Raw genomic sequence first — 25,741 nt, forward strand, 5'->3', positions numbered from 1 at the left:
GGCTTCGAGCCACGAACCCAAACTGGTGTTGCAGCAGATTTCATGTACAGCACCGCGTGCTTGTCTCTTTCTGTTTTTGCTTGTCGTTTCCCCCTTTTCCTCTAATGTCTGCCATTAGCATTGTGTGCAGACGGTGGACCAGCTACAGCAACACCCCCCCCCCCCCCCCCCGCCAGCCTTTTAATATCAAGACATGTGAGGAGTGATGAAAGGAGAAAGAAAATAAGTAAGATGTCATCTTTAATGTCAAACACCAAATGTGAGCTTTCATTATTTTCACCCCCCCCCCCCCCCCCCCCCCCCCAGTCTGGCTCCTAAGCAGTGCTGTAACATTAGCCGTGTTGCTCGGAGCGACACCCTGTCAGGTAGAGTTTAGAGTCTCTGACACAGGATCCAGTAACCCCTCGACAGGGTGAGTGCGAGCCAGAGGAAAAACAGCAAAGAAAAAGAGACGGACAGAAACAGTGAGAAAGACACGTTGAAAGAATAGAAGCAACTGATCGTGACAATCCGGAGCTGCTGTTTTCTCATGTGACCGGCTGCTGCCACGGAGGCCAGATATGAAATGTTTGAAGGTTATTCAGTCGATGCTTTCACAACACAATAACCAGGGTCAGGGCTGAATTCTATAACAGTGTAACACCAGCCTTTAAAGGACCCATATTTTACACTTTTCCAGTGTTTTATCTGAAGTGTTGATCTCCAGCAGAAGATATATTTGTGGTTTGGAGAAACAAAAACCATCTCGGTGTAGTTTTACATCTCCTCTCTCAGGCTTCTCTCTGGAGCTCTGGTAACAACAGGTCGGTGAGCCAATCAGAAGAGAGGATCTGAGCTTCTTTTCCTCTGAAAGTGTAAAATATGGGACCTTTAAAGCCATTTTTTCTGCCTCTCAAAGTTCAGACTGACTGTGAGGTGAATTTCAGAGGCGCATTTGCATACAAAGTTTCATCGATGGCGCTTTCACCACAGTTCAGACATAACTCAATTTTTGTGAAAACTTATTGCCTGTTTTCTTGGCACTAATCCGACATCTCGCTGACGTATCTCTAAACAACTTTGAGAAATCGCTGTCATTTCTCAGGCTGTTCACTTTGGCTGAATTCCTGCATCTACCCCTATGACACCATCACATCTATCCTCCTCTTTCTCTTATCTACGAATACTGACTCTCCCTCTACTTTTTTTTTTCCTTAACTGAATAGTTTTTCCTCTAGATATTACCCATCTGTTCTGTGCTGGAGTCTGAAATGAGTCTTCTCCTCCCTCTCTCTTTGTTTTCTGTTCGTTTTGCTGCCTGTGCACAAACATGTCTGCTGTCTGCCTGCCTGGCAGCCAGCAGGTTTGAGGCCTATATTTAATCACCACAAGGCTTAACTCCCTCCGTCAGTGACGGCTCATTTGACGTGGCGGCCCTGGGCTCTCTCTCTTCCCGATCCTGTGCCAAATACAATAACTCCTCTCTTTCGTTACCCTGCTGTATTTTATAATTTCGCTATTTTTCAATGTCAGGGCCGGGCCTTTTGAAGAGTTTTTATTGAATTTCCTGCTGGCCCCTGCTGCCGGGGCCATTTTTTATTTTTTATTTTTTTCTCTGTGAAACCATCCCTCGCTTTGCATTTTCTCTTTTTCTTCTTCGTCCTATTTCAACACAGTTAAAAAAGAAAATTAGAGCGTCGTTTCATCAAATATTAGAGACAGTGTTTTATTGTTGCCAACATGAATGTATTAAATTAAAGACCCACGGTGGAGAAAATCCCCTGCATATTTACTTTTAACGGTTCTTGTTACTTGTCGATCTCCACTGGGTAAAATTATCCAACCCTCATCAGTTACATGTGTTCACAATTCTTAAGCGTTATAAATCTACTGTCATGAGTGTCTTGAAAGTATTAAAATGCCTGTTGTTTGACCAAATGGAAAGAGACTAGATTCAAACAGTACTTCACTCTTCCTGTCTCCGGGTTCACAGAAGTTAATGCGTTTGGCAGTAGCAGATGCCGTTCTCCCCTCTGAGTTGTGTGCAAGAATGTCACCCAAGTCTAATCAAATTACGCCTGTTACAGCAAACGTCAAACCTTCGCTTTGGATTTCGGCCCCTCACCGCTGACGGTTCCTGCACCTTCTCGCTCCCATTTTTGTTGTGATAAGGTCTCAGTGAGAGCGTGTATGGGAGGGTGCGCTCTTTGATAATGTGGCTATAGATCATTTGGTTAAAATCAGTGTGCGGACAGAAAGGGTTTGTCTGCGTGTGTGTGTGTGTGTGCGTCAGCTCTTGTGACCTCTTAATATCGCATCACATGTCTGATCTTATTCTTGTCTGCCATCTGAACTCCTGTCATGTGCTCCTTTTGCTAATCTGTCACACTTAATCTGAGCGGAAAGAAAAACTTGAGAGGAGAGCCTCCAGTGCCCCGGGAACGCTTGGGGTTGGGAGAAAAAAAGCGAGCGGAGAAACAAAGGCAGGAGAAGGAGAAGAAAATCACAACGGCGTAGCATTTCAGGGGCATGAATGGCATCAATGATTCACAGAGGGGGATAAACGGGGTGAGAGAATAGAGGGAGAAAGACGAGAGAACAATGCGTCTGTTGTTCTTTAATCTGAAGTAAATCATCTGTCTCGCTCTCTCTCTGTCAGGTGTTGAGATTTGCTCTCATCACACAGCGCTTCAAGGGTTTGCCCGGTACAGTGCTGTCCTAATGATTTAGTCAGCGCTCCCTCTTTGTCTCATCTTCCTTTTCAGTGTCTGTTTTGATTTCATGAGATCTGACGCTGAAGTTTTCTGTCCGTGTCCACTCAGTCACTTCACACTTGTTAAATTGATGATTATTAGTGTTTTTTTTGTGGCGTAAAAAGTATTGAGGGCCCAAAATTTATCAGACCTCTAGGAATCACACATCAGAAAGCTCCAAAGTACCAACTTAAAGGAGCTATTTGTAAGTTTTGCTATAGCTACATAGTCAGTGTTAGCATTAACAGCAGTTTACTCAGCAGTGGAGAAGAAATATTATGAGTTCAGCATTAAAACTTCCTTTACTCACCAAGAGCTGTCTCCAGCGGTAGAAAGCAACCCTCTGGTTTTGCTTCTATTTCTGTCATTTTTCTTTTACTGAAATTAGCATGCTAATAAGCTAACTTTGGCTATGTGGCAATAGCAAAACTTTAAGAGTAAAAGAAAAATCCAATCTTTCTGTGGTCATTTTCCATCCATCTGTAGTGATTTTGCGTCTCTTTCAGGTGATTTTTCATCTGCTTGTTTTGCGTCTTTACTTGTTTTCTGTCTCTTCTATCTCTTCATGGTCATTTTATGATCAGTTTGTGAATTTGGTGTTTGTTTGAACCCCTGTATTATCAGCAAAATGCTTCTATCCCTGCTTCTGAATGCTCGGTGGGTTTAAAGTCAATTTATTGATAAACTACCTAAATTAGTTCTTTTTGTCTATGACACTGAACATGAATTTATAATGTACATGTAATATGTAATTTTGAAGACATTTGTTATATCATGACATGTTCTATTATTGGAAAATACACTCAGAAATGATGTCCTGTTGATTTCATATACAGTATCATCCGGCTCAACTGAGAGCAGCAGCTTTCATCTGCAGCTGTTGACAGATCATAATTTAGAGGCAGACATGTTTTGTGTGTAAAATCTTCATCTGCAAAGCAGCTACAGCCTGCAGATTAATGTGGTGGGGCAAAAAGTAAAATGTTGAAATGTTGAAATGTGGCATTAAATGGAAATTCTCGAGTAAAGTACCCCAAAAGTGCAGTTACTTCATTTTAGCCCTGATATTTATCCAATCAACTTCGACATTTTCTGTGATGAAAACCACGCATGACAATGTTCTCAACAGCCAGTAGAAATCATTTTCCAGCTTCCAGATTTCTCACTGCTTTAGATTTGTGTCCTTGGAAGATCATGAGAGTGCCGAAAGTCAAACGTGTTCAGATTTAAGTCGTTTCAGACATCAGTTCCTTAACGCAAACCATGAGCTGGCTTTTTGTTGGTCTGCCAGATGGGACAGCTGCTCGGGTGCAGCTGAGCTTTACTGCGCTTCTCTCCGGGTGAAAAGTTCATTTCCAAAGCACCATAAATCATGTTTGCAAAAGCGGCGTTACCTGAAGTGCATTACCTCGTATTTCTGAAGCATATACACTGTAGGTGTTTTATCAGCTATGAAACATGAAACATAATATTCTCAGCATCATAAGATTAGATTTATTTAATCAGTATTTGTGCAAGTGAAGCTCTTAAAAAACCTGAAAGCAGAACACTAATGTCGCAACTTTAATCTTATAAGAAGGTGGAATTTGTTGGATTTTTGCAGACAGTTAGTTGGAATCTGAATTTATGAGCTCAGAAACTTTTCTTTACTCTTGCAGTCGATTTTGCTTTCAATATAAATCTAGATGACCCCGGTTCTAATGACTGTACATAGAGTTACGAGCTAGAAAAGTACCTAAGAGTCATATCCCCAGGAGACTACTGCTGTGTACTGTATTTGGTTTCCAGTATGTTGCCAAATGAACAGCTCAAGGCTTTCAGGAGACATTAGTAATGCTTAGGTGAAGTCTGTTTTTCATTAGAATTAAATTAAAGAAATAGTTCAACCTTTTCGTTTATTTGCTTTCTTGATGAGAGTTAGATGAGAAGATTGATGCCACTCTCTCGTCTGTATAGTAAATGTGAAGCCACAGCCAGCAGCTTTTCAGCTCAGTCCAAAGGTAACATAACTTAAAGTTCACTGACGTGTAAATGTTACATCTCCTTTGCTTAAGTCATAAAAAAAACAAAACATAATGGTTTGTTGGGGTTTTACAGGGGTTGTGTGCAGGACTTGTTCTGGTTGGTTTTTATGTCTTTGCGCCGGCGGCTTTACGTTTCCGGCTTGTCCATCCCTCTCTTGTGAACATGATATCTCAGTAATGCTTTGAGGGAACTTCTTCGAATTTGGCACAAACATTCATCTGGACTCAAGCATGAACTGATAAGATTTTGGTGGCCAAAGGTCAAAGGTCAAGTTCACAGTGACATCACAAAAACACGTTTTTTTGGCCTCTTGAATGTGATATCTCAAGAGCGTCTTGCGGGAATTTTTTTAGATTTAGCACAAAAATTCACTTGGACCAATGGATTAACTGATTAGAATTTCGGGGTCAAAGGTCAAAGTAACTGAGACCTCACAAAACACGTTTTTGGCTACAACTCACAAATTCATGCTCTAATTATGACACAATTTAATGTCTATAAGAATAAAATGAAGTGAAGTGACATTTAATATCCAAACAGTCAAAGGTCAACTTCACTGTGACATCATAATGTTCTGCAAAAACACCTCTGGCCATTTTTCAATGCTTTAACTCAGGAAGAGGAAAATGTGACCATACTTCCTGTAACTTGACTGGTTGACCGAGACGTACAACCAATTAGTGAGCTTTAAGGGCAAATTTTGGGTTCCTATGCTAAGCTAAGCTGGCAACTAACTGTATTTAACAGGGAAACACAAGAGTGGTATTGATCTTCTCATCTCACTCTCTGCCCAGAAGGCAAACATTCCCAAACTGTCAAACTACTCCGTTCATACAGAGCATTTACAACATTCATCTAAGCACTGAAACGCCGACTTCATTTGAAAAGTCTTATCAGTGTAGATTCAGGTTCTCTGTGTCCTGAACCACGTCATTCACAACTTTATACCAGGAGATGAAAAACACTGGACGGGGCTCTCGTTTATAAACACATTCAGAGTCGCTGGATTCAAAGCCCCATTAAATGTTTTATGAGAGGAGCTGAAGTTATGGACTCACACAAAACTGTGAACATATGGCAGCATGTGGAGCCGCTCTGTGTTTGACCTGAGCCATTGGCACCAGCAGCTCGCTTTAATGTGTCAAATTAACCCAACGGTGCTGCTGACAGAACAGCACTGACCTCTGTCAGGGGAAGTGTGTCTCTTTTGTCTCGTGTGTCGTCTCTTTCTTGTCACATGCTTCGTAATTTGGCCATTTTCAACTCACTGTCACTGCATCTTTTGACATAATCTGCCTCCTGGCAATTTGCCATTGAAAATATCCCCAATTTTGCATCTTGTAACCAAATAATGGCAGGTTTATTAGGAGAAGTCAGTTAGCTCAGACAGCTAATTCTTCTCTGTAGCACTTATTGTCATTAGCATTTTGTCACGGAGGCCTGTTATTGCTCTGCACTGCACTTTGTATAATGGCTGCACAGCTCAGTCAGTCATGTGATATCAGTTCATGAGGCCAAATAGATTTGAGAAAAATAGTATCACACGACCGTTTGGTTGCCATTGTTAATACACAGGTTGCATTGAATGGCGAGCTTAGCTTTGTTTTACTCAGCTACTGGAAGTCAGTGGAATCAAGTAGCAGCTTTGTTCAAAAATACTTTTGCAAGTCTTTACTTTAACAGTTGAGATTTTGACTTTCGACTTTCTGCTTCTAGTTTAAATGAGCCTGTGGCGGGTTGCAAGCCAAGTCAGGGGTATAATGGGAGTTCAGATGGACAATAGCGCTGTGTTAAAAAATACGGGCCCCTCATTTATTTTATTGAGATCACATTAGCAGAAGGGGGATCCCGGCGCTGAGGTCGTTGGCAAAAAGAAACGCAGTGTTGTCTGGAACAAAAATTGAACCTGGCTCGATCATATTGACCAATAAACTACACGAAAATGCACATTCCTGGTGGATTGTTAATGAAACACAACATGTCTGATAAGCCTTTAAGCTCATTGTATATTCAATCTGGACAAACTTGGATCATATTCCTCTCAACACTTCCTGTGGCTACACAACCATACTACTGCAGTCACTGGATTTTTTAATGCAGGGTTGTTGAGCCGACTCTGTGGCTCGCATATGGCTCCCAGATCTGGAGAGGTTTTGGAGGCGGCACTTAAGCTAGCTTCGGCTAGCTCCTTGATTGTATGTTGGACTAAAGACTCGGCCGCACCAGCGTGTGAAGTGACTAAGTCAATTCATTTCATGGAATTGCTGCAATTTGTGGAGGAAAGTTACTCAAATATTTGGTATTGAGCTCAGCTTTTGTAGATTTGACACACAACTTTGTGTGCGAGCAGCTCTCTAGCTCTCTGTCCTGCTCAGCGTTTCATGTGAACAACCAGATGCAGCTCTGCAGCTGTCATTCAGGAGGTCAGTGCAGTTATCAGCATCACATCTCCCCTCTCTGTATGACCTCCGACTGTTGGTTTCTGAAGTGCTCTTCGCTCTGACAGGCTGTAATCTCAGCCTAACACCAACTAGCCCTGCGTGTAGCTCCTATGTCACAAACCTCTTAGCGCCTCCTGTTTCACAATCATGCGAAGGAACTTCATAATGACACTTCTTGGTTTGACTGGGCCTGTATTTGTCTGCCACTTTAAGGCAGATGAGGAGCATTATCCACTGAAGCAAGAAGACAAATATGGAGAGGAAAGAGCCGCGTTGTGCAGGTGTGCCCTGAAATATGTGCGGCTAGTCAGGGACTGTACAGCGTGTGTGTTCGCCTCTGCTCCTCTCCGGTGTGGGTGTTGATATGTGGGCCTCCTGTCGCTGTCGAACACTTCACAGAACTCCATCAAAGGGAAAACAGAAGAACAGAAGAGCAGAGAGGGAGAAGCGAGAGGGGGAGGCATCAAAGGCCGATTCTCCCCACTGTTTCCACATGCTGCAGCGTCCCAGAGGTAACAGCTGACAAGCCCCTCTATAAACAGCCTGCTCAGATCCTGCCAGCAGGATGCGCCCATTCAAAAGCAGTTTGCTCCCTGTGCTTTGTTTATTGAAGTGCTGCTCGGACAGCAGGGCAGCATGACGGGGGGGGAGAGGTGGGTAGAGTCAAAATACAGAGAGCGCAGGAATTAGGAAGGTAAGAAACCTGACATGAAGGAGAACAAAAAGGAGGAAGACACTGTTCTTATCTGATGTAGTGTGCCTTTAAAGCTGAAAACTGAAGAGCGGAAACACAGCTGAAGAGTTTTCACAAAAACTGGTTGATGGACAAAAGCAAAATGCGATGAAGTGAAATTGAAACAGACTCAGTGAACGGTGAAGTAGCCTCTGTGACGCAACCCATAGGTTTGTGAAGCTCAGAGTGGGCTGCTCTTTAACTACATGCCATCCAACACCAGAACAGACAGCACAGTACACTGCACAGACTCTGACTCTGCGATGACGCGCTGCTGTTAGACGTTTGAGAAGGATGGAGCTAATGCTGAGGATGTACAGTGACGTGCTAACACTACGTCTAACCATCCAGCTCAAACCTGTAAGTTCACCTGCTAGTGGGATCGGATCGAGTTCAGAACCCTTTCATCAGAGTTTCGCTTGGGGCCGGGCCGAGACCGCCTCCTCAAAGGGGTCCTGGTGCGATTTCTGTTTCCACACCAAACGAATGGCACCGAGGGGGGAAACCAACCAGGGTGTGATTCAACCGGACCAAAAAGTGCAGGCGTGAAAGCAGCTTTATATTCATCAGGTGGACAAACATGAATCCAGATGAATGATGATGTGGCTCCGTAGCAGCTGTTTGTCAACACGTTCACTTCACCAGCTTTAGAACAATTTGCTACCTCAGATTTAAACATGCTCATTCACATTTGTACAGTTTCTTGTGTTCCTCCTCGCCCCCTCCCTTCAGTTTTCTCCTCCCGTTATCTAAACTATCCAACAAACACATGGACAACTTGTAAGTCTCTTCTCTCATCATTTTTGCGAGAGATGCTGCTGAAAGGCCTGAGAGATTTCCAGGTAAATATTTGCTGTCAGACGACCAAATGATCTCCAGCGAGACAGAAAGTGTTTTGTTGTCAAAGAGACCAAAGAGAGAGGAGATGTCTTGTCCAGATGTCTCTGGCGATGAGTGTAAACAGAGCCAAAGCCTGTGTTTACTCCAGTGGGTGAAAGGTGTGACTTCACACACACACTCGCCTCATCCTCTCCACATCAAAGGCTTTTTTCAGTTTTAAGCAATCGCTCCACTTTGTGTGGCAACAGGTTTTTCTCTCAGCTTTCATTGTCATTTCTTAACATCCTCCTCTTCCCTTGTGCGTCCGTCTGTCAGGGCTTGATTCATGTTTTTCTTTTTTGCCTCAGGATGATTGGTTGAGCAAGAGGAAGAGCACGAGTCACCTCTGAGAAACAGAATAACAAACATCTGGACATGCTCCCACAGATTCCACGTCTTATTACCACTTCCACTTTCCCTCCAACATCCAAAATCAAGCCTTTAACCGGTCCACACTACTGTGTGTGTGTGTGTGTGTGTGTGTGTGTCTGTCACACTTCAAAGATCAAAACAGCAAACATGACAGAATAAGACTGAGTTGCATTCCTCTCAGGTGATGACAGCGATAATCCACAGGCAGCCTGGATTCAGCCGAGCACGGATGACAGGGTTGGAGTGACACACTGCCACACATTACCTGAAACCCTCCCATCCGCCTCAGGCCCTACGTTGAAAAAAATGTGGGTCATGGGTGAAGACTACAAAGTGTGTCTTGCTTCATCTACACACACACACACACACACACACACACACATATGCACAAACCTCTGCATCTGCAGCTCTAATCCTCCCTGTCAGACTTTGTGACAACATGATCGACAGATAGAGGAGGGGGATGCGGTGTTCAATGTTAAGTGGCAGGGTGACAGCAAAATGACAGTCCTAAACCCCCCCCAACCCCCACCCCACCCCTCCCCAGTCCCTTCAGTGCTCCACACCCTTCACTGGTTGCATCTCACCAGATCTGAAAAAAAAAAAACATACAGGTAATTTTATAGTGTTTTCTTATAGGCATGAAATAAACAAAATAAATAAGTCGATGAACTCCTCTGGGAGGGAGTTGTGGTTAGAAGCACAGTTCTGCCATAAAGATGAAAAGTTAAGGTGATGAATAAACTCATAGGAAAAGAAATGATAAGATACTAAGTCATAATGTTTAGATGATTAAAGTCAAGATTTATAAGAGTAAGTCAGGCTTTTGATGTACAAAGTCAAATTTATGAGATGACTTAGAATAATAAGACAAACATTTGACTTATTATCTCATAATCTTGATTTAAAAGTCAATATTCTGACTTTGTATCTCATAATTTTGACTCTGTAAATCAATATTTTGACTTAATGAGTTTTAATTACAAGCTACTATGTCAAAATTCTGACTTAGTATCTTATTATTTTGACCTGGATCATAATTTTGTACAGTGTAGTATCTCATCTCTTGACTTTGACTCAGTCTCCTCTAATTCTGACTCAGTATCTTGTAATTTTGGTTTATCAAGTCAAAAGTTTGACTTAGTGTCTCATATTCTGACTTATCTTATAATTTTGATGTGATCAGTCAAAAATTTTACTTGGTGGTGTAGTTTTGAGTTAGTGTCTCATATCGTTGACATAATATCTCAGATTTTCAAACCAGCAAACCTTTCGTTTCGCTCTGCGTGGCGACACCTGTGGTCGGACATGGTGATTGCAGGTTTGTTTTTGAACACACGTCACTAACTGCGTGTTTGTGATTTTGCATGAGTCCTACCACACACCCAGCTCACAACGCTGTAAAATACAAGGACTTCTGTATCGTCAGTGGGTCGTAGGCCCAGTCGCCGCTGAGTTACCTCATTCGTGACAGATAGGGATTTTAAAGACACTTAGGCAAAGCAAGGCAAATCTTTTTGTATCGCAAATTGACATACACAGAGGTCATTCACTGTGCTTAACAGAAATAACAGAAGCATAAAAAATAGAAGTAAACAGCACAATAAAAACTGTTTAAAACACAGGTTATTAAACAGATAATATCCAATTAAAGTGCAAGATTAAATGAAAATATTCAAGATTGCCACTTTAACTTAGTAAGCTGAAATTCTGTGACTGTTTCAACAGTTTTTTTTCTTTCATTCACACCTTAAAATTCTTCAGACAACTCATTTTGAGGATCCCTCTTGTCCTCACCCGACTGCAAGTCATTTCCTGGAACCAGTAACCAACTGGGAATGATAAAACCCTTTAATGATTCCAGTTAAGCACCAGTGTTGGGAGTCGCAGCTCCCTAATACCTTGTGCACTCTCCACAAGGGCTGATGTGCCAGAGGCAACACCCTCATTTGTCACTGTGTCAGAAAGATGGCTGCTGCACTGGTGCTGGTGGGGATAATATAAAAGGAGGTTAGATCTGTGGAGTCTGGGACAAATGGTGCCTCTCTCTGAGGGACCAACACAGAAATGGCTTTGATTTATCCACAGCTCATACGTTTGACAGAATTTTAATTCACAAGATCAGAGGTCAAAACAAGGATACATGGTTGGTAGTCACAGTTTGTGAGGTCACCAGTGAAATGAAGAGGAATGTGAGTTTCCTACTTGCTCACAATAGGTGTTTTGTCTCTATTTTCTCAATTATGAATAAAGTGGAAGGGGCATCCTGTATTTCTACTTTATGTTGACTGCTTAATGCTTCTGTGAATTGTCAATAATGAGATTATTGTCCGCAGAGAAAAAAAACAGGAGAGGAACAATTTGAATAGTCAAATAGGAGACACACACACACACACACACACACACACACACACACAGCACAACCCTCTCTTGTTGTAGCTTGCCCCCCCCCCATCTTCGCTTCTCTTCCTGCCAAATCATTTCCACGGAATCCGTTTTGATACGACATCACAGCGCCCCGTAAAGTGAAGATAATCCTTGACATTTTTATCATTCACCCCCCTTTTATTTAGTCTGCGCTCTGCTCGCCTGTCTTGTTTGCTGATAAAATCTGCCAGCCGATGCAAGCCTCAGCGGATCACACATCAAAAAGGTCCATTTCCCCCCAGAGGGTGACGAAGTGTCAAAATAATATTCCTCTGTGTGCTCTGGGTGGCAGCCTAATTTAAAAACTTCATCTGATGATTGTAGCCATTTACATGTTGTTCTAGGCTGACTGTAATGTCTGGATCACCTCCTGTTCTGATTTACTACATGACAAAATAATTATAATAAGAAAAGCAAATGATAATAAATTATAAAAGAGCACTTCTAGAACAAGTAGATACTCTGCTCAGAGTCCTTAAGTTACTGTAGAAGCTCAGTTCTGCCAAGAAAAAAAGTGAAAAAGAGAAAATAATAAGACCAAGAAAAAACAAGTAAAACATTTGACAAAAGTTTGAGTCAAAATTGTACTGATGCTTCGAGCAGGACCACAGATGTCATATTAAAAAATGTTATAAAAATGTTTAAATAATTATAATAATTATTATATTATTATTATAATAATTATAAATAACAGTAAATGGAAAAATAAACAATAATATACGATGTAAGATAAATGTTTTTTTTTGACAGTGATATGGACAAATGTGACAGCAGTCCAAGAACAACTTTTACTAGATGTTTAGCACAGGTTGAGGTTATTGAGAGCTTACTGAAGCCCATTTTCATCAAGAAAATAAAAAATAAAAAAATTTAAAAAAGTAAATGATAATAAAAAGAAATAATGCATTAATAAATATAAATATAAATAAATAAATAATAAAAAGAAAAGAAAAAAATGATTGAGTCAAAATCATGAAATACTGAATCTAGTGGAACTGTATGGAGGACCACAGGTGCAATGTCAATAGTTAATAATGATTTTTTTTTTTTAAAGTTGTAATAATCAAATAACAGGACAATCAACAATAACAGCTTGTTTATTTCACAGGGATATGGACAAAAGAGTAGTTAACATTTTTTTTGAACAGATCAAATGTTTGACTTAATGAGACAAAATGATTTATTAATAATTAATCATTAGGTATTTCATTTATTAATATTTAAATTAGCAAGAAAATTAATGTACAGATTAATATATGAATCTGTCATTTAATAAATAAATAGAATTACTCTTTGTTTTTGTGATGTTGTTATCATTTATACGACCCTTTGTCTTGTGCAACAAGCTCTCCGATTGGATATAGAAGTCAAAACTTAATTGTCCATAACTTTTCAGCTGTTTTTTTCTTTTCCTTGCACATATGGTCTTACATAAGTAATGGATTAGAAATATTGTAAAGTGGAAATAGTTGGACTCTTTTCATACTGTATAATGTGAAGTTCCATGAACTGTGTGGCTTATGTCGCACTAATGTGATCCACTGAAATAGATGAGATTTACACAATGATAATTTCACTGGTCTTAAGCTTCAATAAAATATTTGAGTGTCCAGATAGACTGTAACAGACTGTGACAAAGCTTACACTACACTGAAAGAAGATATGAAGAAGGATAAAGAGCCAAAGATATGTGGCCAAAAATCCACTCAGAGCTTCAGTCATGACATTCTGACTCCATGATTAATCTCATCTGTCTATGACAATACAGAAAAAGATCCTTTATCTTAGAAAATATTACAGCTTTTTTGCCTGTTGGCCCAGTGTTTCCCAACATTTGGGGCTTTCCTGCATCAAGGAACAAATTTCTCCCAACTGGTTCGGTGGAATGAACGGCTGTGGCCAGGCCACGGTTTTGAGTTTAACAGCAGTGAGCACAAACACTATAAATTTACAGACACAAGAGAGAGTTTTTTAATAGCCACTCAACTTTGCAAAGACAATAACTCTCTCAGTCTTACTTTCTCTGAAATGCCCCCCGCTGTTTGCTGAGGTAGCTGGAAGTGCTCAGTGCTCGCTCTGACAAGGTGCTTTGAAATACCAATCACTGAGTTTATACAGCAGGGAGGGCTCGTAAATGTGTCGAGTGGGGAAATATACAATGTTATACTTCAGTTTTCTTTCAGGTAAAGAAGTAGAGTTATGGTCTCAGCAGTGTGTACACCTTACAGGTGATATAATATACGCTCAGTCTTGTTCTGAATCTCATTTATCATGAATGACAGTAGAGGAAAGTGCTTTAAGTTGTGTTATCCTCGTGACAATCCCCTGAAACCTCTCGCCAACACCTTATACATGTGTACACAAATACTCGTACATGAACATGGATATATGAGACGGTGAAAACCTGCACCGGCTGGATGTGGCCAAGCTGTGAATAATTTACAGCACCATTTGGAAGGAAGCGAATAGAAAACTTGCACTTTTACCCACAAAATAACACATTAAAGTGTAAGGCTTCTTTACCAGATGTGTCCGGCTTCTCATTTGTAGCCAGCAACCATTGATGTTTTTTTTTATGCTGAAATGACAACTGTAGTTAGCTGGCTAATCAACATAAGCCCACAAGACCCTTAAATATGCCCTTCATACTCCAGACATGATATAAAGCTAGAGGTCTGAGGCCAAAACTACATGTCCTAGGCAAGACATCAATGTCCTGCTGCGTGCTTTAGAGAAAACATACTTGAAGAACAACTCAGAGGTTAGATTTATTCTGTGTCCGAGACTTTTTAATACCATATAGCAGAGGTTTTCAAAGTGTGGGACAGTGACTTCAGAGAACAGAAAAAGAGCCGAGCCCCCTGCCCTACCTCTGATACAACCCATGGGAGCGTCTCCTGAAATAGCGCTCCTACAGAGGCCAGACTTTTGTTGTCATGGTTACACTAACAAACTACTTGGTTAGGTTTAAGTAAAGATCGTGATTAAGGTTAAAATAACATTCAACATTTGATGATCTTTGTTGCTGTGGTTACAATAATAGTAACGTGGTTAACTTTGTCCAACGGTCATGGATAATAGAAACAACGTAAACTGCTACTTTCACACGGGAATCGAGCACTGCTCTGCTGTGTCATATTCCTGTGTTTCTGTCGCTCTATAAACTACGTCACCACACTTTTTCCTTTGCTCCTGTCATAATTACTACGACCACTAGATGTCGCCTAGCAACAAAATGTAATATAACCTAATAATAATAACCTGCTGCCCAGACGACCTTATGCTCCTTGGCCTTGGTAGTAACACTTTGTTACCTCTAGTGCGCCCGTTAGCCGGGTGTGCTAATGTTTCTAGTTTATGCTGCGTTCAGGAAGAATGGGAAAAACAATAAAACTTGTTGTTATTCCAACTTTGAAGTGTTCTCTCATTATAGCCTAAAGTAGTAGAAAGTTATTTTTAAATAAACTGAATATAGTGTATTTTTGATAAAAATTAGATTTTATATATTTAGATATGACTACCAGGTGCTGTTTACCCACTAAATAGCACATGAAATGTGTAATCTTTTTACCAGATGCTACAAGGCATTCCCCAATAAACAGGAGGTGAACAGTGGAAGAAGAGTAATCCATACTTACATCAGGAGTAATCTGAAGTTACTATTCAGTGACAAATCATGGTGTTATCACACCCTCCAAAAGTTCGTCATACATTTGAAGCTGGAGGGGAAGCTGTCCTACTTCAGCAGAAATCTGAGGTCAGCACAGAAAATATTTCATGGCGTGTCAGACTGCTCTGCACATGGTGAATAATGTTCAACATGACACTGTAATGCTTGTTCAGGTGAAAAACGGTTCCCTCCACTACTTTCTGGGGCAGTGGTAATAATATTCCATCTGAGGGAGGGGATGTGTGTGAAATATGGCACTACTTCACATTCATGAATTCATCCTGGAGAGATAAGTTAGACCCCAGACAATCTAACAGTCTAACTTCCTAAATAGAGCACTCTGTCATCACAAACTAAACGGAGGTATGGAGGGTGATCAGCAGAATAATTCATAATTCTTTGCATCTTGGCATCAGGAGCAGGGCGACATGGCTACACATGTTCTTCAGAATTAGCTGTAAAACATACTGTAAATAATCACCTCGCGCAACAGGAAGACAAAACACCGCTTTAATTTGAAATAATTCCTCATCCTCTCCAGCTCTCTGATGTACTACACTGCAGCCAAGCTGTAACATGAACTGCGTCCTTTATCTTGATCTCGACAGTCAAATATCATGCATAAAATAAATTAGAGTGGTGCAGCCGGGTGAGGATCATTTGTTTGAAGTGACATGGCTGATAAGCGTTGATTTACTTACACAATAATGGCCTTTTAATTGAGCTCTTCTGTCCTTTGTGACATCAAAACCTGACAAGTGGTTTGACAGCGGCGCTTTCACTCCCCGCTCTGTGACTGACAGGCACAATATGGTCGCCGTCTTCCCTCTCGGCTTCCTTCAGCTGTCGCAACGCTTGAAACCAGACCTGTGCCTGTGTGACAAACTTCTTGTCCAACAGAGTTTGAAATCAAAGCTGTTATCCCTTTTGGAAAATGCAGAGTAACTGCAGGGCAGTTTGATTTTATTCAGGGACACTGTGGAACATGCACGCTCTTGGTTTGATTTATGTGTAAAGACAGAAATACAAATAAAGAAAGCAATCTCATTTACCACCTTCCAGTGTTGCCATAGTCTGTTAAACCACAAGTCAAGTGTTATGACAGACTTTGTCTGCTCTGCTGGCATGTCTTGAGGGAGAGCAGAGGAGGCGTGTGGTGCGTGCTGAGCGATGACAGATGTGGGACGAACGCTGAAATGCGCCTCTCGTTCTGTAATGGTGTGTTTTGGGTAGGAATAGTTGCTGCTGACCGGTGATTATGCGGCTGCATGCACGCAGGAACACAGCCTATGTTTGGTGTAGCTCACATTTGGCTTTCTAAATGGTGCGTGGACTCATTCCTGACATTTATGAATGAGGGTTGTGCTGAGGGTTAAGTAAATAAAGCCATCAAAGTGAGGAGCAAAGAGTCGCCCTCGTGGCTTTCTCTTGCATTCTTTCATTTCCCAGCCACCTCCCCGCTGTTGATCCGTCTAAATAACCCACAGAGTTTTCTATCAAAGTAGCTTATTGAACAGAGCGAATCAATGCGTGACACGGGGTGATTCCTGGCTCAGTGCTCCGTTAAAGCTAACTGCTTCTTCTTTGATTTTATAGACAGGTTCAGGATTAATGGGAATCCAGTAAGAGAGCAATTGACTTCTTTGTCGCCCTCTTTCTCATTATTAACACGTGGCATCTGCATGAAAATAGCTCCAAGAGTGTTTGATGTTGGAGTTATTTCTTTATTAGTATGAGACCTTTTTTTTGTTGTGAAAAAAAGGAAAGTACATTATGGAAATGGCAGTGCAGTTTTCCCTAACCACGGTTGTTCCACTGGATTTTTAAGTTCTGCTTGTGGGGGAGCTTTGCTTTGACCAAGGACTCAATAAACTCGTGATTATATTTGTGTAATGCACAGAAATGCCATTTATGGTTTCTAGATTGCTTTTAACTTCAGTGATACATTTGTTCACACTTTTGCTTTGTCTGTTCAGCAACACAAAGATAATAAAAGGTTCACTTAACGATAAACTGTAAAAACACTATTGGCTCAATAGCCATTTCCAAATGTATAATGAATTTCCTCAAATTTTAATCAACACCATGGTTTTCTCACTGAGCTGATAATAACTCAGGAAAAAATCCATAATATAGAACCATATTGTCTTGCCTGTCTGATATTGAATAAAGTGAAACTTCCATGTGTTTGTGATTATAAAGCAGGTCAAGGTTCTATATTAATACTGTGAAAGTATCAAAGCCTCAGTCGACAGAGAAATGCACACAGCTTGTATTCAGAAACTGAGCCTTAAAACCAGCCGTCAGGACTTCTGGAACTTTGTGATGTCACAACAAAGCAGTCACTGCTCTCAGCCACACCCCAAACCCCGCACACCAGGACCCACCATCCAACCTCGTAAGATTTGGTTTCTCCGAGTGTTTACCTGAAATTTGCTACATTTTTATTTGATCACTCAGAAAACAGTCAGCCAATCAGAAGAGAGACTCAGATCCTCTCTTCTGATTGGCTGAGAGGAGATGTAAAACTACACTGAGATGAGTTTTTGGTTCTTAAAACCACAAATAAATCTTCTGATGGAGATCAACACTTCAAATGAAAAGTGTACCTTTCACATTGACCTTGATCCTCAAAAACTCTGAACCTCTCCTGTAGCATGTGAGTAAGATGGACACCGGCTTTAGATAATCTGTGACATAAGCGCTGACAAATGTGATAAGCTTGGCCTCGTCGAGTGTTTCAAACAGGAGGGAGATCAATGGTCAATGGTCACTTAGCTTCTGTGTGAAGTGAAGGCTGCAGGGAGCAAGGGAAAGGTTTGTTTAGTGCCTCTGGGGCTGTGCAGTCACAATCAGTTTCCCTGCTACAGTCAAGAAAAGGTCCACTAGATCTTTAAAAACCCTGATAACACAGTCTCTGGCTGACTTCTTCTAAAATTAGAAAAACATGTTTTGTTTCATTTTTACTGAAAATTAATGTAGAAGTAAAAGATTATAAAAGCTATAAATAAGCTAGTTAGCTGGGCATGCTAACGTTTGCAGCTAATGTCAGAGCAGACCAACACATTCCTTAACATACGCTTTGGCTCTTTTGTTTTTTGATTTTTGAAAAAGAATAATAATTTTTAAAAAAATAGCCCCCATCCTTCTCATTATTTAAATTACTACAGCCTCATGAACACTGCTTCAACAAGGTGACACTGGTCCTAAATCCATGTGAATTATGGTGGGTGGACATAAAATTTTATTGGAATAAAAAGCAAATACCTCGAAAGCAGTTAACACATAACCCTTCTGTGGTGTTCCAACCTTTTTCATTTTACAGTACACGGTAGCCAGCAGGCAGCTCTGAGTTTTTGGAAGAACATCCTCTGCAAAAAGCCAAATCTAGAGGGGTGTGAAAAAACATCTTTGATGTCAGATGAAATTTCACTGAACAGCACTGTGCAATCTGATTGCAGGCTGGCATCCTCTGGCAGCCTGATCTCTGTAGATCGTTCCACCCACAGGACATGCAAAATGCATCTGTGCTACCGAGAAAGTGTGTATATTTGTGTGTCCGTGCTCGTGTTGTGTGTGAACAAAAGAGCTGAAAATAAGCTGATTTAAATGTCTGAGGGAAAGTTGATTGAACAGGTGCACAGACTTGAACACTACACAAATTCTGTACCAGCAAGTTAGCGTGTGTGTATCAACTGACTTACAGTCCTTGTGAATAAATTTAGCTTCATGTTTAACAGATTTGAATTAAAAGATTCAGTTTCATATTGCCCTGCGTACATGAGCTTGTGTGAGGAAGTCTGTGCATTTTGATTGTTAATGCTGGATCTTTAGATGGCTGCTTGTGTTTCACACCAGTGTGATCAACTGTACAAGAGACAATCAGTGTACAAAGAGTTTGGAGGCTGTTGTCTGTGAGAGAGGGTTTGTGTGCTCTCAGTAAGATGCTAACATTAGCATGTCTGGCTAACTATCTTACCTCCTATAGTAGTAACCAAGCACTGCTTCCAAAGCCAGGGAGCACATCACCCCCCCTTTATTTTTCTTACACATTGATACATCAGTATTAACAATCCCATATTGTAATATTGCAATGTTGACTGATAATATATTGGTTTGATACTTTAAGTACATTTAGCAAATATCTGTTCTTTTACTTCAGTAGGACGTTTCGTGCAGGACTTTTATTTGTAATGGAGCATTTTTACATCACTGTACGGACCCTAAATCCTTCTGTAAAGCCTTTTCTCATGTAAAAGTGAAATTTATGGTTTGAACATAATTCTAATCTCTGTGTTGCTTGTCCAAGTATGTTTTCCTTGCAAGTATCCAAACCATTAAGGGTTATGTTAGAATGAATAACATGTGACTTACTGTATTACATTAGGGCTAACTGTCTACCCTGATAAATAACACAGTATATTTACTTATCTTCTACAAGAATCATGAACTAGTTTGGATGCGAACCTAGTAAACTGCATCACGCTATGATGGAAAGCTTGCCAGGCGTGGATAGCATGGGAAAAACGTCTTTTAAAGGAAAGTTTCGGAAGCGTCTGGAAGTAACTCTACACATTTAATCTGATTTTGGTAATATAGGCCAAAAGGCACAGTGAGGACCCGTTTGCTGTTTAGAGTTCTAAAGATAGCTACCTTTTAATTACTGCAGGTTTATTACATGCCACATCAAAGAGGAAAAAAACACACTATCAATCACTCCTTGCCTTTAGGCACAGTACAAACCCTACTGACGATATGTTGTCGTAGTGGGAGCGTTTAATACCGGTCTTAGTCCATCTGTCAGTTTTGGTTCCATTGTTTTGCCATGTGTTGCTGCTTTGATTATGTTTTTGAGATAAGGGAACAAGAGGAAATGAAGCAACAACAGGAAACAGTAATCACTCTCAGACACCGTGCCAATGCTTGTTAATGACCAACTTCAAGGCAAGTCATGAGAAGTTAAAGAGAAGAGCCCTATTGTTTATTGTGGCCTCCTCCTCAGTGTTTGACCTTCTATGACTTCTCTCCTTTTGTCTTAGTCTTTCCTCTCTCTGCCCACAGATCCTAATTTCTTCTACAAACACTTCTCATCCTGAAGAGATCCACACCTGGACAGGAGTTTACAAACCCAGAGCCCAGACCTGATGAGGTTATGTCCAGAGGCGAGTATGTGTTCAACACTAACTAACTAAGTATGAACGCATGATTGCAAAAAGTAACCTTAATAAACACAAAGACGTTAGGTTGAGCTTTTATTACGTGACTGAATAAACAAAATAAAGCCCATGAAATAACACAATCACACAAAGCTTTAACACTGCAAACACAACATCCCTGCTCAGCTTGTTTTGTGTGAATCTGTGGTTCAGCAGTGATTTAGATTGTGTCTGATATAGCCAGTGGCCGCTATGTAAATGTCAATGAGTCATCAACTGCTGTTTGTAATTTCCCTCCCAACTTGTGAGGGAACATTGATTATTTGGTTTGAAATGAATCCTTTTTAAGGTTAAGTCAACATCTTGGTTGAGGTTAAGGTTATGGTTAATAGAAACTAACATAACTAGTCTCACGACTGGAGATCGAGGAAAGTCAAATTTAAACCTGCAATATCTGATTTTTTTTGGCAGCAGAAACGAGCTGTAAACACACTAAATATTGTGAAATAGTTCACTAACTGTGGTCTGTTCACACATCCAGCAGATACACAGCGACTTGCTTTCTGGCTGCGTAATGATAATGAAAATATCAGAAAATATTCAGCCACAAATTGCTCCTTTACAATTAGAGTGAACAAAAAGTGAAAGTTGAGACACAATGAGCTGAAAGACTATAAACCTCCGCAGAGCTGAAGCAAACAGAGCAGAGTGATTGTTTACAAGTCATGTGATGCTTTGTTAATATTGTGTAAGTAATGATTTATTTTAGTTACTAAATGTTACCACTGAACCTAGAATGATTGGTATCCACAAGAGCCTATTAAACTTTGGTTTGTTTTGTTGAGATAATCAGAGATTTATTGACTTAATTCGTTATGTTTTTATCATGGGACAAAGTAACGACCTTGTTGATCTCTATCCCCTTGTGACCCTGAACGAAACGTGTACTTTATTTTCTGACTTTCTCCTGTGGCAGCTTCCTGGTCCCATGAATCTTCATCTGTTGCACATTTTACACAAACACTAAATCTTTTAGATGTAGATCTGCAAGGACAGAAATGCATTTTATTTTTTAATTGTTAATGCACTTTCTAGATCTGTGCCTGTATACTAACAACTACTGTACTGTACCGGTGCTTGAAAGTCAAACCACAGCTCCTGCTGTTTTTGTTTTCCCCCAGAGCCACACAAGTGCTGTCTCCTCGACAGCGGTGCAGACTGTGACCTTGTTTCCTGATGAGATGGTGCTCCCACTCTCAGCTTCTTATCACAAATGGGACATTGATGGATGGCTGTGAGTAGCTGTTCTGCTGTTTAGGGCATTAGGTCAAGGCGACAGTTACTTGAACCAAAGGTGTTTTTTTTTTTGTTTTTAGTTAACAGGGCCTGTAAGGATTGTTAATAAGAGAATTTTCAAAATGCATGTTTTGCAGAACATATGAGCCACTGCTTTTGAAGATTAAGAAACACCCTGCAAAACATGTACAAATATCCACCAGCTAATTCACATTATGCAGCCTTTTGCCCACAGGTAATGAGGGATTAGGACTGATTTTGCACTCAATTGAGGCGGCAAAGGATTCGGAGAATCAAAGCCCCTCACACTCAGACTATTTTGGGCTGCTGCTAATAGTTCTTGTCAGCCGTAATTTTTAAGTACTTTAACCAATTCATTGTATAATTAGGTTAGCAAAATTAGCTCATTGCAAAGTCAGTCAGCAGGCAGTAATGCAATAAAGTCATTAACATTCCAGATTTATGGAACCATTAATATAGAGGCGATCTGTCTTTATCACATTTTTCTTCACTGGTAAAAAATGGCATAAATTAATAAAAGAAAATAGACTCTAGTGTGACATGGTCTGTGTACTTTATTGATTTTTTTTGTCCTCAGATTTGCTCAGAGCAAAAGCTAGAAGACAAATGATCTGTCACTATGACATGTCAAATTAAAAGCATGCCTGAACTTTTTAAGCGAAAGATAAAATTGTCAGTAAAGAGAGTCTGCATGATGTCTTCAAAGGTCCCAATATAATAATGAAAACATTTTCAAACTAGCATTGAGTTGCATGTGAACTGGTCTGATAGATCGCTTTGTGACAAGTGGTGACAGTGTTCAGCAGGACACAGCCTGGGACGCTTTGCAAACAGGTTTGTGAACTTTTGGAGGTTTAAAATTGAGCATTAAGGAAATATGTGACTTGTCCTGTTTGTGCATCTGTCAACTACCTTCATTTCTTTTTCTGTTTTTCCTGTCGCTTATATAACGTGAAAGAACTGCCTGCACAGCACATGCATGTAATATGGTCATAGACTGTGACATAAATAATAAAGTTTATAGACACATTTTAGAAACAGATACTGTCTGTTTGTTGACGTATGAAATGGAGAAAATATCCTCTGTTCAAACTCAGTTTTACAGTGACCTTTAGAAATTCCTTTATCTGTTGAATTTAACAGCAGAGGCCTGCGTGTATTCGTTTAGAGAAATCCCAAACATCCTCACACAGGACACTGAGGTTATTGGAATTGGGATGGAAATGTCAGTCGGTCCATCACTTTGGTCCAGACAGAAATATCACAACAACTGTTGTATGTTTAGCCATGAATTTTGGTACAGACATTTATGGTCCCCACAGGATGAACCCTACAGACTTTGGTGATCCTTATGTTTCCTCTAGCGTCACAAGCAGGTCATATTTTTTATTTATCCAGTGAAATATTGCTACATCTATGGATACTACTATTTTAATATGGTATAGTGTATTATTACATTATATACACTATTTTATTCCTATATTGAAACAAATTTTGATGTTGATTGTTTTTATTGTCTTTTTCTTTGAGGATAAGTTTTGGAACTACAATTCCCATAATTTGGCTAGGAGATGAAAGAAACAGGAAGTGCAATGTTGCCATGAAGCCAGTTAGTTGAGGCCCATTCTTAAGCCTGTATGTAACTGGCACCATTAAAACTCTGCTGAATTAGCTGGATGTACAGACAACTACGACTGGATTATATGATTTTTCTGTGGATGTATTTCAGATTGGACTGAGTCATGACCACAGATTTCACAGTCTGAAAATCTCTGTGCTGGAACTACACCACACTATGAAATACAAGCATCTGGACTAGTAAACCCATTTTAGTGTTCGCCCTGCATGTGCTGATCTGCTTGTTGACAGCGAGCGAAGGATGACTCATGTGACCATATGACTTATTTCCACTGCTCACTGACTTTGTTCTCTGCATCATTACACTCACAAAAGAGCATTTTTAGTTTTAATAAGGGGTTTATGCACCACATCCCAGTACACTCATAGGATCCCTCTCTGTGAAGTTGTCAGTGGATTCCTGGTCAGTGAAAGTTCCTGATGGTGACTCAGATCTGTGTTTCATAAGATGGAAATTATACGATCCTATCTGACATTTTGAGCAAAGTTTAGTTTCCCACATATTTATGATTGGGTGGTTTCATTTAGACTGCCCTTTGGCTTTAACTACTGCATAGTCATATGTCAAATATTTGACTTCAACATCTTTAAAACTGCACTCTGAGGCTGAACCTCATGATCTGTGGTCCACAGACTGTTTGCTTTGTTACTAAAGCCCCAAACAACTGCGAGGTCAGATCTTCTAAGTCATGGTTGACATCAACAATTACCCAACAATTTTATGCTTTGTGTCTATGCATCTCCTGTTTGAGCACACCATAGAGTTTTACGTTACAGAGAGGGATTACACCTGTCCAGAATATTAGGGTATATAATGTTCCAGTTCATGAAGACACGAAACACTAATGTTCTTTATTGTCCTTCAGTTTATTATTGTTTGGGGATTTTTTTTGGCCGTTGTGCAAAACGATATTACAGCGATACATTTCCTTATTTGCATAAACAAGCATGGTTGTTCCTGTTAAGAATAACTGAAAACACACTTCAAGTACAGAAAGCAGAATCATAATATTTTTATAATGGAAATAATGTCCAAAACAAACACAAAAATAATATAATAAATATTTTCTAATAACAATTAAGGTAATGATGTAAAGCTATAGATAAAGTTGTTCAAAGTTGCTTATCTGTTGACCTGGAGAATGGTCTATAGTTAGTCTGACTGTGTGTGTTTCTCAGAATGAAAACTCTAAGAACTCTCAGACTTGTGATCTGTGATTAGCTTCTATGAAAACACAAATATAAAGCAGGTCTGTTTGGCCTCTTGAATGGGATATCTCCAGACCACTTCAAGGGAATTTCTTCAGATTTGGCACAAACATTCACAGCTCTGCAGTTCCCGTTGGTGTCTCCATTTAAAGTCTCTTGGCTCACTGTTTTGCTTCACTCTCAATGCTGTTATCTGGGTTGTTTTAACCACAGCTGGCAGCTCTGTTTTCAGCCAAAAATAAATTATCAAAGCCTCAGGGTTAGAGACTAGCACAGGAGGAGCATTTAGCAGCTAAAGAGGAGTTGGTGGAGACCAAAAACAGAATCAGAAGAGAATAAATATTGGACTATTCAACAGGTGCTGCCTCTTGCTTTAGGTGCTCTGGTGTCATGATGATCAGATCAGCACAGCCTAGTGTCCTCCTTCGGTTTTATGCCTCTGCAAACCCAGTCGCCCGGCTGTGCTAACGATGCTAATGGGAGCATATGTTGACCTCAGTTATTAAACCAGCATGCACCGAAGTCTGGGCTCCAACCATGCCCCACCTCTTTGCCTGTTTTATGGATTAGCCGGGAGTTCGGCGGAGTCAGACACTGCCAAGTTGGCGACGGCGCAGCAGCTGACTCTGAGCTTCGAAACTGTCAGGAACCTATGGGTGAAGTCACATAAGGAACATTTGTTATTTACCACTACACTCTGAACTGTCTTTAAACAGTGAGCTAAGTAATTAACAGGGGATATTACCTTAGGTTTGCATGTCAATATTGCATTCACCTAATAAATCATGACATATTTATCTCTCTTAGTATTGCTTGGTATTGGATCAACACCAAAATTTGATTTATTACCTACCCTTGCTGTGGGCTGTGCCAGTCCTGTTAAAATCCTGTTGTGCTGCCCCCAGGTGGCCAAAAAATGTTTTTTTAAATGAGTTTAATCTTGATACAGTGTAAAGTTGCACATACAGTACATCAGTGGGACTGTGTCTTTCTCTGTTACATGTTTATTTAATGCTTCAGCAGCAGACAGTAGTGAGTGAGTTCTGAATTATTACATTAGTGTGTGATAAGGCGCCTGAGAGCGGGGGGGGGGGGGGGGGGGGGTGTTGTCAGCTGGAGGACGGGGTCGCTCCGCCTTCCTC

General features: G+C 40.4%; 1 long non-coding RNA gene across 1 annotated transcript in view; it reads left to right on the top strand.

Moving 5' to 3' along the window:
• LOC139611709 (uncharacterized) overlaps nt 1-21,748 on the top strand; it is a 70,568-nt gene extending 48,820 nt beyond the window's left edge. Inside the window, exons 3-4 of the long non-coding RNA XR_011686344.1 lie at nt 20,319-20,445; nt 21,617-21,748. This is a non-coding gene — a long non-coding RNA (uncharacterized lncRNA). The remainder of the gene's footprint in view (nt 1-20,318; nt 20,446-21,616) is intronic.
• The last annotated feature ends 3,993 nt before the right edge of the window (nt 21,749-25,741 follow it).

This window comes from Trachinotus anak, unplaced genomic scaffold (genome assembly GCF_046630095.1).
Source record: "Trachinotus anak isolate AG129_WGS33_773 ecotype Australia unplaced genomic scaffold, CSIRO_AGI_Tana_v1 ptg000028l, whole genome shotgun sequence".
NCBI lineage: Eukaryota > Metazoa > Chordata > Actinopteri > Carangiformes > Carangidae > Trachinotus > Trachinotus anak.